Raw genomic sequence first — 12,612 nt, forward strand, 5'->3', positions numbered from 1 at the left:
GTGACCCATCCTCGGCCAGTCGGCGGAGTTCTGAGGGGAGAGAAGAGGGGGGGTCCCTCAGCATCCTGGGGCTGCACGTCCCATGCAAACGGCCGCCGAGGCGGGTCTGAGCTCGGGGGACGGACAGAGACACCTCCCGGGGCGGGGCGGGGCCGGCCTTGCGAGGAGACAACCCAGAGCAATGGCCCCGACTGAAGGGTCACTCCGGGGGTGGAACAAGGGGATCCACTGACGGCCACTCCCCAGTCCCCAGGCCCAGTCCCTCAAGAGCCCCCCTGAAGGGCCCAGGGTCGCCCCTCCCCGGGGAAAGGAGAACGCGGCCCATTCCCGGCCCATTCCCGGCCCTGCCTCTGCCTCCCGGGGACGCTCCCAGCCCCGCGCCCTGCAGCCCCAGACCCCCCGGCTCCGAGGTCACTTACGTCAAACCCCGGGAGGGTGGTGGCGACTCCCAGCAGGGCCGTGGTGCTGCCAAGGGCCCTGGCTCGCTCCTGGGGCAGGCGGGACTCCAGCCACGGGCTCAGGTGCTGGGGGGGAAAGAGGCAGGTCAGGACCCGTAGGGAGGCGCCGGTTCTGGGCAGAGCCTGGGGCTCCTCTCGGACTGTGCCCCCCCCAGCCACTGACACTGCTCCTCTCTCGGCCCCCCCCCGAGGAAGCAGGGACAATGGCCCCGTCCCCCCCACGGGGCTCACCTCCATTATGAGCTGCAGCCGGGCGGTGTCTGGGGACTCGGCGAGGAGGCTCGCCAGTAGGGCCTGGAGGTCGTAGGGAAGGGCCCGGATGAACTGCTGCAAGACAAGGGGGAGCCCTGGGTCAGAGGGGGGTTGGGGGATCCAGGCCACCCGCTGGCTCCGGGGTCCAGCCTAGAGCAGGGTCTGAGCCGCCTCGCAGAGCAGGGAGGAGCCCAGGCTGGGCATGGAAGGGACGGGCCCCCCGGGAGAGCAACGGGAACCCTGGAGGGAAGGATCCAAACCTGCAGCTTCTTCCCTCCCTCTGCCACCCCGCCCCCCCCACTCCTCTCTGGAGCTCCAGCCCAGCCCGGGAGCAGGGCCCGGAGGGACGTACCTGCGTGTGGATGGGCTCCTGCTGCCAGTCCCCAGACACTGTCTGTCCCACGGCCGCCGTCAGCAGGGGGCTCAGGAGCTGGGCCCGCAGGGGAGGCTGCAAGGTGCTGGCAGGAGAGAGGGGCAGAGACTGTTAATTCAGCAGCAGGAGACAGAGACTTTCCCACTCCCTGGCCAGGGGATCTGCTCTGGGGGGAGTCTGCGGGGGGGGGGTCGGTACCTGAGGCTGCAGGCGGCGTTGAGGCAGTCGGCCAAGACCAGCGGGGGGGGCGAGTCCTCCATGATCTCCTGTGAGACCCAAGGAGACAAAGGGGCGTGTGAGGCTGGGGCCCCCAAGAGACGCTCACACGGCCAGCGCCCCCACCCAGCAGGATCCAACCCCACTGCCTCCCGCTGCCCTGTAGCCCCCCTGCCCGGCACAGGGCCCCTCCCAGCACCCCCCTCCCAAACCGGGACCAGCTCAGTCCTTGTCCCCAGGCCGTCTCCTGCCCCTCACTGCCCTGGTGACCAGCCTCTGAACCTCCTCATCCCTGCTCCCCAGGCGCATCCCCAGCAGCCCGCTCGGCTCCCTTCCAGCCCCCCATGGCCCGGGGAGACCCCTCCCTGTCCCGAATCCCCCTTCCTGTCCGGCACCCCAGACCTGCCCCATTTCTGTGTCCCTCCCTCCTCCAGCATCCCCACCCACCCTCCCCATGTCCACCTCCAGCCCTCCTGACTCCACCCATCCCGTTTCCAGCACCCCCACCCGCCGCCATGGCCCAGGCAGACCCCTGTCCACCCCACGTATCCCCTCCCCTCCTCCCGGCTGCCGCGACTCGCTTACAACGATCCTGGCCATCATAGTGTCCTTGCAGCAGCGCGGCGCCAGGGTGTCCTCGCCCCTTTGGAGGGCGGCGAGGCAGGCGGGGGTGACGGCCAGAAGGAACCGCTGCAGGGCGGCTGGGCTCTGTGCCCCAGAGAGAGTCTGTGAGCCTGGGGCCTGCCTGACCCCCACGGACAGCTGCAGGGCTCAGGCCTCCCAGGAGTGGAGGTGGGAGCTGCCGGTTGTCCAAGCACCCGCACTCCCCCCCAACTGCTGCCTCAGGCTTGTGGGGGCCCAGCTGGTGCATGACAAGAGCCCCCAGCTTGGGGGGCCCAGGTCATGCAGGAGAAGGGGCCCCAGGGGGATCCCCAGGGACAAGCCCCTCCCGGAGGGGGGGGGGACGTGCTGGGAAGGGGCCGGACAATCTCGGGTCCCCCCCCGTGTGGAGAAGGTTCCTACCGTGTCCCGGGTGTGGAGCTGCTCTTCGATGTCGTAGATGGCCCCTTCCTCCACCCGGGAGTCCACCCGCTCCTGGCAGAGCTCCGCCGAGGCGCAGGGGGGCTCTGTGCGGGAGGGAAGGGACCAGGGTGACTCCAGCGGCCAGCAGGGGTCACGCGCCCCCATGTCAGGGACCCAGGGCAGGTTGGGCCCCACACGCCCCTCGCAGGGACCCATCCCCCTTCCACCCTCACATCTGCCAACGCCCTCAGCAGAGCCCCACCAGGAACAAGAGAGCCAAGCAGCACCCGCCCCCATCCATTGCCCAGGGTGCGGGGCAGACACTGGGGCTGCCCCTCCCCCCCCCGGATACTGGGTGAGCCCCTGGGCCCAGCGTGTTCACGGCCCCTCACCTGGGTCTGAGCGGCTGCGCGAGGTGGCCCGGCTGCAGCTGGAGGCCCAGGCGCTGCTGCTGATGGACCTGGACCCACAGCTGCAGGGGCTGGTGCGGGGAGCGACGGGCTGGGGGCTCCCGGAGACTGGCAGGTCCCCGGGGGCCGGGCAGGGCGATGCCCCCTGGTGGTAATGGGGGCTGGGCTCCCGGGGCAGGTGTTTCTCTCCACAGAGGAGGCCCCGGAGCCACCCTACCCGGCTCCCCCGCTGGGCTGGGTCCCGCCTGCCCAGCCGCCTCTGGAGCCAGGTCCGGGGGGGCCTGGCCGGTGAGCGAGTCGCCCCGAGCTGGTGGGATCCAGCTTCCCCGCCCGCGGGGACGGAGAAGCTGCTCCCCACCGGCCCTGGGGCCATCTTCAGGGCTTTCTTGAACCACAGCCGAAAACGTTTGGCCATGCTCCAAATGAGGGGAGCAAAGGGGAGCTTGGGGCGCAGCCTGATGAACGAAATCCAGGGGTTCCAGCTCCCCAGAGCGACTGCCCCCAGCCCCCAAATGGCCCCTTGCTTATCGGTTCGGTCTTGCACAGGCACTGCAAGGACCTGAGGGTATGTCTACACTACCCCGCTAGTTCGAACTAGGAGGGTAATGTAGGCATACCGCACTTGCAAATGAAGCCCGGGATGTGAATTTCCCGGGCTTCATTTGCATAAGCGGGGAGCCGCCATTTTTAAAACCCCGCTCGTTCGAACCCCGTGCAGCGCGGCTACACGGGGCACGAACTAGGTAGTTCGAACTAGGCTTCCTAGTTCAAACTACCGTTACTCCTCATTCCACGAGTCTCCTGCCCATCAACAGCCCCTTCTTGGCCAATCAGGGGAGAATCTAAGGTGTGGGGGGTGGAGCGTTCTCCCCAAAGACACCGGCATAGACTTGTTCCAGCCCCACCTCCCCAGTCCCCACTATGGGGGCTGCATCCCCCACCCCACGGCTCCTGCAAACCACCCCCCGTCCTTCAGCTAGTCTGTTGGGTCCCAAGCTGGGGGAGGCAGCAAGGGAAGGTCACAGAGGAGGCAAGAACAGAGCAGAAATGTGGGGGGATGGAGGAAAAGGGAAACCAACCAGGAGAAAGCCCCAGTGGCGCTAAGGACGCAGCCCAGGTGAGGAATCACCTTCTGGCCCTTGACCGAGGGCTGGGCCTGCCTGGAACCCAGCCGGCCCCGGGCGGGATCCAACCCCTGGGGGCTCTTACCTTCGTCACAAAGGTGTCGGGATGTGGAACTCACAGAACGCGAAGGAACCGTGAGGAGGAGACGCACCAGAGCTAAAGCAACCGGGGGTCTCCAAAGTCCCCTGGGCCCGCCCCCCGCTTTTATCAGCCTGAGATGTGGGTCCCTCTGTGAGGTCACCACCTCCCCACCTGCCCTTTGCCTTATATGCTGAGGGCTGCCCAAAGCCCCTGTGAGGTCACCGCCCCCCCCTCACCCTGCCAGGCAAATGTCCTGCCTCTGGCCACCCCCCTGGGAAGTTTGAGCCATTACTAGGGGTCCCTCCCCCTCCCTCATAGGCTGCTCCCTGCCCTACACTGCAGGCTTCTTGCACGAGAGCTGTTTCACGCCGGAGTTCTTGCGCAAAAGGTCTCGTGCAAGAGTGCCTCCACCCTGCCATAGGCTTTTGCACAAGAGCGTCCATGGCAGTGTGAACGCTCTCTTGTGCAAGAAAGCTCTGATGGTCATTTTAGCCATAAAAGTGTCTTGCTCAAGAAGCCCCTGGTGCCCGTCCACGCTGCCTTCTTGCACAACAGCTCTTGCACAAAGGGGGCTTAGTCATCGTCGGGAGAGGAATAACTCCTGTGCAAGGAGCCCTGTTCTCTGATGCTTTACTGCAAATTTACTTCTGCAAGAACACACGTAGAGTGTAGACGCGCCACAAGTTTTTTCGCAAGAACACGCAAAAACAAGCCATGTGGATGTTTTCTTTTTAGGCAAAAGCCCCTTTTTGCACAAGATCGGTCGGCCTTTTTGCAGGCATAGGGATCTTGTGGGAAAAGGGGGTTTTTTGCACAAAAAGTAAACATCCACACGGCTTGGTTTTGCGCACAAACCCCGAGCACAAAAACGGATCGGCAGAAAATATGCAAATGACATTGCGTGTCATAGAGTCCCTCGTTAGCATATTTGTTGCCAAAAAAACTCGTTGTGTAGACGTAGCCTAGGAGAGAAGCGATCTCAGACACAAAGCCCTTCAGTAAGAGGGCATAGCCCTGGGGCGTGGTAGGAGACGTACGGCAGACATGGGAGGTCACTCTCCTAGCTATTTGGCACGGAGGAGGCCTCAGCTGGAGCACTGTGTCCAGATCTCAGGGCCATGCTTTAGGAGAGAGAGTCCAGAGGGGAACTATGAAAAGGGATTAGGGACGTTAGATATTCACTGAGTAGTCAATTAACCTCATGATTTCTTATCGGTTACTTGACTTTTCGATAGTCCCCAGGGGCCAGCTGTCTCAGTCCTGGCTCGCGCTGGGTGCGGGACCTACCCCCTCTGCGGCTCTGCATTTACAGTGTGTTAGGAGCCAGGCAGGCAGGCAGCCTCGCTCAGTTCCAGTTTGCACCAGGTCCAGAAGCTCAGACCCAGCCCCCAGGCAAGGGCTGCTGCCAGCTTGTGCTGCTGCCTCTGATACAGAGGCAGCAGTATGGAGTGCCAGGAGGGAACTGGTCTAAAAAGCACCTCCCCTTGCGACCTGGCTGCCTGTCATCCCACGCTGCTGCCTCCGTTTTTGGCGAGAGAGAGCCGCCTGTCTTGAGACACCGGTGGGGAGTCGGATTTTCAAAAGGCAGGTCTCTGTCCTTTGTGAGCCTTCCAAAGCGCTTCGGTGGGGGGAGGGGGCAGGAAGGCGGACGACACTCAGGAATTGTAGCACCCAAATCCACGGAGTGTTTCGCCAGCACCTCCTGCAACAGAGCCCAATCCCTGACAGGCTTTTAGGCAAGATAGATCATTTGAAAAAATGACAGACACAGGGTTTTCCGTCACCGCTCTCCCTTTCTTTTATTTCCCTGGGCTAACTGGCTTGTTCCTCTTTGGCTAAGGATGGAAGGGTATGTCTACACTACAATGTTAGTTCGAACTAACGGACGTTAGTTCGAACTAACATTCATAGCCGCTACACTAGCGCTCCGCTAGTTCGAATTTGAATCGAACTAGCGGAGCGCTTAGTTCGAACTAGGAAAACCTCATTTTACGAGGCTTAAGCCTAGTTCGAACTTACTAGTTCGAATTAAGGGCTGTGTAGCCCCTTAATTCGAACGAGTGGGAGGCTAGCCCTCCCCAGGTTTCCCTGGTGGCCACTCTGGCCAACACCAGGGAAACTCTATGCCCCCCTCCCGGCCCCGGACCCCTTAAAGGGGCACGGGCTGGCTACGGTGCCCGTGCCAGGTGCAAGCCTGCTAGCACCCAGCCAGCAGACCCTGCACCTGGCACGGCACAGAGCCACCCACCCGATGTCCCCCAGCCCACCCCCTCTTCCCGGGACCAGGCTGGCGGCTCCCGGAAGCTTGCCCGGGACCGCAAGAGGCGGGTACATTCCTGGGCTAGTGCGGACATCGTGGACCTCGTCCACGATCTCCGCACTAGGCACAGGAAAGTGGCCATCTAGGGCAGGAGAGCTGCCAGCCTGGCCACCCAGGAGCAGGTTTGCATGAAAATCAAGGGGGTCCACTGAGACCCCCGACCCTGAGCCCTGAGCTTACAATGGCCGTCCTGGGTCAGACCAAAGGTCCATCTAGCCCAGTAGCCTGTCTGCCGACAGCGGCCAACCCTAGGGACCGTGGAGGGGATGGACCAAAGACAGTGACCAAGCCATTTGTCTCGTGCCATCCCTCTCCAGCCTTGCACAAACTTTGGGCAGGGACACCACTCCTACCCCGTGGCTAAGACTACTCCATGGACCCAACCTCCATGACTTGATCTCCCTTCCCTTTAAACTCTGTTCTAGTTGTAGCCTTCACAGCCTCCTGCAGCAAGGAGTTCCACCGGTTAACTATTTGCTTTGTCAAGAAGAACAACTTTCTCTTACTAGTTTCAAGCCTGCTACCCAGTCCTTTCCTTTGGTGTCCTCTAGTCCTTCTTTATGGGAACTCATGAAGAACTTTTCTGAATGCACCCTCTCCACCCAACCCCTGCTTTTAGAGACCTCTAGCCTGTCCCCCCTCCGTCTCCTCTTTTCTAAGCTGAACAGTCCCAGTCTCTGTAGCCTCTCTTCATCTGGGACCTGTTCCCAACCCCTTATCATGTTAGTTGCCCTCCCCTCTCCCAGCCTTAATCTTCCCCTCTCCCACCTCCTTTTCCCAGTCTCCCCCAGTTTTGTTCAATAAAGACAGAGTCAATGTTGGAAGAAACGTTATCTTTATTTTGTACATCAAGAAGAAGGGGGGCTAGGGAAGGGTAAGTGGAAGGAGGTGAGGGAGGAATGGGGTACGAGCCCCCGATGGGGAGGACTGGGCTGGCTCTGCAGGCTTCTGGGGGTGGAAGCTCTCCTGCAGCCCCCCGATTACCCCCTCTCCCCAGATGGCAGCCTGCGGCAAGTGCAGCCGGGCTGATGGCTGAGTGGTGTGATGTGCCCAGTGTGGGTACTCCGGGCACTCCAAGCCAGGACTGGTTTTCAAGCGGGGCACCCCTTAGAACTGTCTGTCCGGGGTGGGGGTCGGGACCCTTTAAGCGCAGCCCTCGGCTAGCCTGAGACTGCATCTCCACGCTCTAAGTCCTCCTCTGATGCCCTGCTGGCACTGCTTCCGGCCATCCTTAAGCCCTGTTCAGAGTCCACTCAATGTGGACTTGCTAGTTCGAATTAGCAAAACTAGTTTTTAGTTCTAGACGCGTTAGTTCGAATTAGCTTAGTTCGAACTAGCGCTGTAGTGTAGACATACCCAAAGAGAGGAGCCAGAAGGGGTAGAATGAATTTGGCTTGGACAAAGGTGCCCATCTGTTTGGTGTTCGCGTCTCGGAGCTGCGCCAGCTGCCTCTGGCCACGGCGGAGCAGATACTCGATGTGCATCACGTCGGCCCGGGGGATGCTGGCGTTCTTCCGGAACTCGGCCTGGATGCGAGGCAGGAATCCCGGCTTCTCCCGGCCGGTGCGCAGGAACTGCCTGTATAGGCTCAGGACGTGCTTCTGCAGCTTGCTATGCCGGGCCATGGTGCGCCTGGGGAGCCCTCCCAGGCCACGGGGGGGCCAGCGCCACGAGGCAGGGGCTGGAAGTGAACAGAGACGGAGATGTTAGAGCAGCATCTCATTCCCAGACGCGCCTGTGCGGGCAGTTCTGTGCCCTTTTCACCCCCACCTGCTAGGGTTACCAGATGGTTTAAAAAAAATACCGAACAGCAGGGGCCGGGGGGGGGGGGGGGGGCGGGACTGGCTGGAGGAGAGGGGGTGGGGGGGAACCGGCCGCCGGGAAGCAGGGCTGGCTGGGAGGGGGCTGGAGGGAGCGTGGCTGGCCGGGGGGCAACCAGCCGTCGGGAAGCGGGTCTAGTTGGGTTGAGGACCAAGAGGTGGGGGAACCGGCCGGCAGCGCTGCAGAGATGTACCAGAGCCTGGGTCGGATTCATCTTTGGTGGGCCCTGGCTCCTAGACCATAGACACACTCCCCCCCCCACCCCTCCGGAGGCCCTAGGGAAAATGGCACCCCGGCCCTGTGGACATGGTGCCCTCTCTGTTTCCCTTGGCCCCGTAGGCACTAAGCTCCACTCCTGCCGCCCAACTCCTACAAGGCCCGACGGATTTCTCTGTGGCCCCCGACCCAAAAAAGGATCCCCCCAGCCCTGCGTTAGGGGATACGGAGGGAGACTGGCTGGGACGTAAGTGCAAATAACTCTGCTCTTAGCAGCTCTGAACCGATGGGCTCTGCCCTGTGCCCCAACCAAGAACCCTAACATAAGAACGGCAGTACTGGGTAGCCTGTCTGCTGACAGTGGCCAGCACCAGGTGCCCCAAAGAGGGTTGACCAAAGACAATGATCAAGCGATTTGTCTCCTGCCATCCTTCTCCAGCCTTCCACAAACAGAGGCCAGGGACACTATTTCTATCTCCTGGCTAATGGCCTTTTATGGACCTAACCTCCGTGAAATTATCTAGCTTCTCTTTAAATCCTGTTATAGTCCTAGCCTTCACAGTCTCCTCTGGCAAGGAGTTCCACAGGTTGACTACACCCTGTGTGAAGAAGAACTTTCTTTTATTAGTTTTAAACCTGCTACCCATTAACTTCATTTGGTGTCCTCTAGTTCTTCTATTATGGGAACTAATAAATCACTTTTCTTTATTCACCCTCTCCACACCACTCATGTTTTTATAGACCTCTATCATATCCCCCCTCAGTCTCCTCTTTTCTAAACTGAAAAGTCCCATCGCTTTAACCTCTCTTCATATGGGACTCGTTCCAAACCCCTAATCATGTTAGTTGCCCTTTTCTGAACCCTTTCCAAGGCCAAAATATCTTTTTTGAGGTGAGGAGACCACATCTGTACACAGTATTCAAGATGTGGGCGTAGCATAGTTTTATACAGGGGCACCCTGAGTTACCAAACCACATGACACTGCCCATTAAAAACCCACCAGGACTTACCCAGCATTTATATGCAGAGGTCCCGCACCAGCAGCAATCTGCACTGGACAGGAAACCATCCGCCCAGCACGCGCGGGAAATCACAGGAACCCAGCCTGGACGGTCCGATGCCCCAGCCCTGACAGAAGAAAATCAAGGTGTGCTTGAAGTGCCACGCCCACCATCCCTTGGTCCTCTGGGGCATTCGGCACATCCTGCTGGGTGAAAGGGCCGGTCACAGCTCCAGGGTCTGTCACACTTCAGGGCCTTTGCCAGCTCCTATTCACCGGGGTCAGGCAGATAATCGCCCCGAGCTTTCCCAGCACTTTTCAGCATCAGCTCTCAAAGGGGGGCAGCGTGACCCCCATGGGAGCAGGGGAATGTCAAAGAAGGAATGGGGCGGGGCAGGGGAGGCAGCCAATGGCTTCTCCTAATGCAGTGGTCCCCAACCATTTGAGGTTGCCGGGCGCCAAGGGGTGTGGCTGTTTGCCCGCAGGGCGCCCTGGAGCGGAGCCCCCCATTGCGCACCCGGGGGCGGGGCCCCCCCATAGACACATTCCCAGGGCCGCCCCCCCCCCCACAAGTACCGCATGCCCAGGGCCGGGCCTCCCACCAAGCGCCGCGCGCCCGGGACCGGCGCTCTCCCCCCAAGCACCGCGTGCCCGGGGCCGGCGCACCCTGCAAGCGCCACGCGCCCGGGGCCGGCACTAGCGCTGGCACTCTCCCCCCCCCAAGCACCGCGCGCCCGGGGCCGGCGCTCTCCAAGCGCTGTGCGCCCAGGGCTGGCGCACCCTGCAAGTGCCGCACGCCCGGAGCCTGCGCTCCCCCCATGCGCCACGTGGCCATAGCGCGGGCAGCCAATCTGCGGCGCCCCCGGGGCCGGCGCTCACTGTGCACCATGCGCCCGGGGCCAGCTCCGGCACCGCACATGCGCCACGTGCCTGGGGCCAGGCCAGCCCTGAGCAATTGGCGGGCGCATACAAATGCGGGCACCGTGTTGGGGACCACTGTCCTAATGTTAGCAGTGGGGACACCAAGTTCGGAAGTGAATGGTTAACCAGTAAGCCGGTTATGGTTAACCAGAGGGGGCTGGAGCAGCCCTCCACCAGCCATAGGCAGAGGGCACTCTGGCACGCCACGGGTAGGGTTGCTCAGCAGTCACAGCAGTGTGCCAAGGGGGTAGGTGGGGGGGTGGGAATAAAGAAAATAATCCCTCGCCCCCTCCCCTTCCTATTTGGTCCTAAAGGATGAAGATTTGTGCAGGCTGCGGGGGCAGGACTGATATTCAGGGAATGGGGAGCATGGGGGAGAAGGGGGCAGCTTGCTTACAATCGAGGGGCAACCCCGTGTCTCGGGGCTGGCCCAGCACAGGCAGGATTTCTGCAGCGCAGGGGGACACGAGGTGAAACAAGCAGCGACTCGGCCGATTGGGGCTTGTTATTGTAGGGTCGCATTGAAGCAGACACTGGCACCAGCGTCGCCTCCAAGAGAGAGGGGAGCGCGCGGCCTGGTAACCCCGGACGGACCTGGACCCCCCTGCGCTGGGGGGCCAGGAGTCACCGCCCCCCGCCCCTCACCTCCGCCTCCTGCCTGCTCGCAGCTCCCGGGCCCGCGGCAGCAGCTGTGCCAGCCGGCTCCGAATGTTGAAACACCAGCAACATTAGCCCGCGCTTCCCATTGGCTGGAGGGCCCCAGGGGCGGGCGCAGGAAAGGGGAAGCTCCGCCCTTCGAGGGCCACGTGGGCCGGCAGTGGAAGTTGCAAGTCAGCTGGAGGAGAGAGGGGCCCGGCCCGGCCTGCGCACGTGGCTTTCACCGCAGCGCTCACCTGCCCTCACGCCCCACGCTCCTGCTTTTCCCTCCCTGCGTTGTTCGACCCAACCCTCACCCAGGCATCCACCCAGTTCACCCCGATTCTCACCCCTTTTTAAACTTGTTCCTAAGAAACCCCGATCGGTTCCTGGGAAATTCCCAACAACTCTTATCAGTGGTGCCCGTTACATACCAGCTGGGTTTTCCCTTTGATATTTACATACCCACTGCCTCCTTCCCCCCCCCTCCCATTTTTTCCTCCCCTATTCATTTTGGTTCTGGACATACAACACTCCAGTCATCTGAAGAAGTGGGCTATGCCCAGGAAAGCTCATGATCCCATTGACACGGTTTGTTAATCTTTAAGGTGACTATATGTTGTGTTTTAAGTTTTTCCTGTTACAGACTCACTCAGCTACCCCTCTGAAACTCGTGGGCTCTGTCTACACTGCAGGCTTCTTGCACAAGAACTGTTTTGCAGAAGAGTTCTTGTGCAAAAGGTCTTCCATACGAGCGCGTCCACACTGCCATGTGCTTTTGCAGAAGAGATGTGCTTTTGCACAAGAGCATCCATGGCAGTGTCGACACTCTCTTGCACAAGAAAGCTCTGATGGCCATTTTAGCCGTAGGGGTTTTTTGCGCAAGAAATTCATGTTGCCTGTCTACACTGCCGCCTTCTGGAACAGCTCTTGTGCAAGAGGGCTTATTCCTCGTGGGGAGAGGAATAACTCTTCCGGAAGAAGCCCTGTTTGCTGATGCTGTACTGTAATACTTGTGCAAAAACACGCACGCAGTGTAGACACTCTGCAAGTTTTTGCGCAAGAACAGCTGTTCTTGTGCAAAAAGCCTGCAGTGTAGACATAGCCTTAGAGGGGCAACCCCAAGAGTCAGTACTAACAAGGAGTCCTGTGGCACCTTGAAGATTTATTTGGGCATCAGCTGTTGCGGAGGAAAAGCAGGTCCAAGTGTTTTTTACCCCTGGAAGCGGATGCCCAAATACACGTGTTAGTCTTTAAGGTGCCCCAGGGTGCCTCTGTTTAAACAAGTGGAAGAGAAGGGCCTGTGTGCACCTCATAGGATGCCAGGCTAGACTGAAGATCACAATGGCCCTCTCTGGCCTGGAAGTTAATGAATGGTTGCATCTGGCCAGGCTGCCTCTCTTTATGCTTGCATTAACTAACTGGGTTATTTGCAGGTGTTGTACTCAGTCCAGCTGTGTCGGAGCGCCTGCTGCTGGAGGAGAACGCAAAAGTTCTGTTACCTGGTTTGTAAGTCTGGAGCCTTCTCTACTGCATGAGGTACAAGCCACCTGGCTCTTCGCTAAAGTTGCAGAGCCGAGTCACTATCGCTGGATGTGGTCTCCGTGCCCAGAGTCCCCAGAGACCACAAACCAGATAAGATTCGAAATCGCCCAAGCAGATTTTTTGCGTAACAACATGCAATAATAGTTGCCAGCGAACAGACTCAGCGCTGCGCCGCTACACTTTATGGAAGCCGTGGCAATGTCCTAACACCCAC

General features: G+C 60.4%; 1 long non-coding RNA gene across 1 annotated transcript in view; it reads right to left on the reverse strand.

Moving 5' to 3' along the window:
• Nucleotides 1–1,889: 1,889 nt before the first annotated feature.
• The window catches only part of LOC142823356 (uncharacterized), a 911,743-nt gene continuing 901,020 nt past the window's right edge, over nucleotides 1,890–12,612 (reverse strand). Inside the window, exons 2-3 of the long non-coding RNA XR_012898586.1 lie at nucleotides 2,323–2,426; nucleotides 1,890–2,007 (exon numbers count right to left, since the gene is read on the reverse strand). This is a non-coding gene — a long non-coding RNA (uncharacterized LOC142823356). The remainder of the gene's footprint in view (nucleotides 2,008–2,322; nucleotides 2,427–12,612) is intronic.

The sequence above is a fragment of the Pelodiscus sinensis genome, chromosome 33 (assembly GCF_049634645.1).
Source record: "Pelodiscus sinensis isolate JC-2024 chromosome 33, ASM4963464v1, whole genome shotgun sequence".
Classification (NCBI taxonomy): Eukaryota; Metazoa; Chordata; order Testudines; family Trionychidae; genus Pelodiscus; species Pelodiscus sinensis.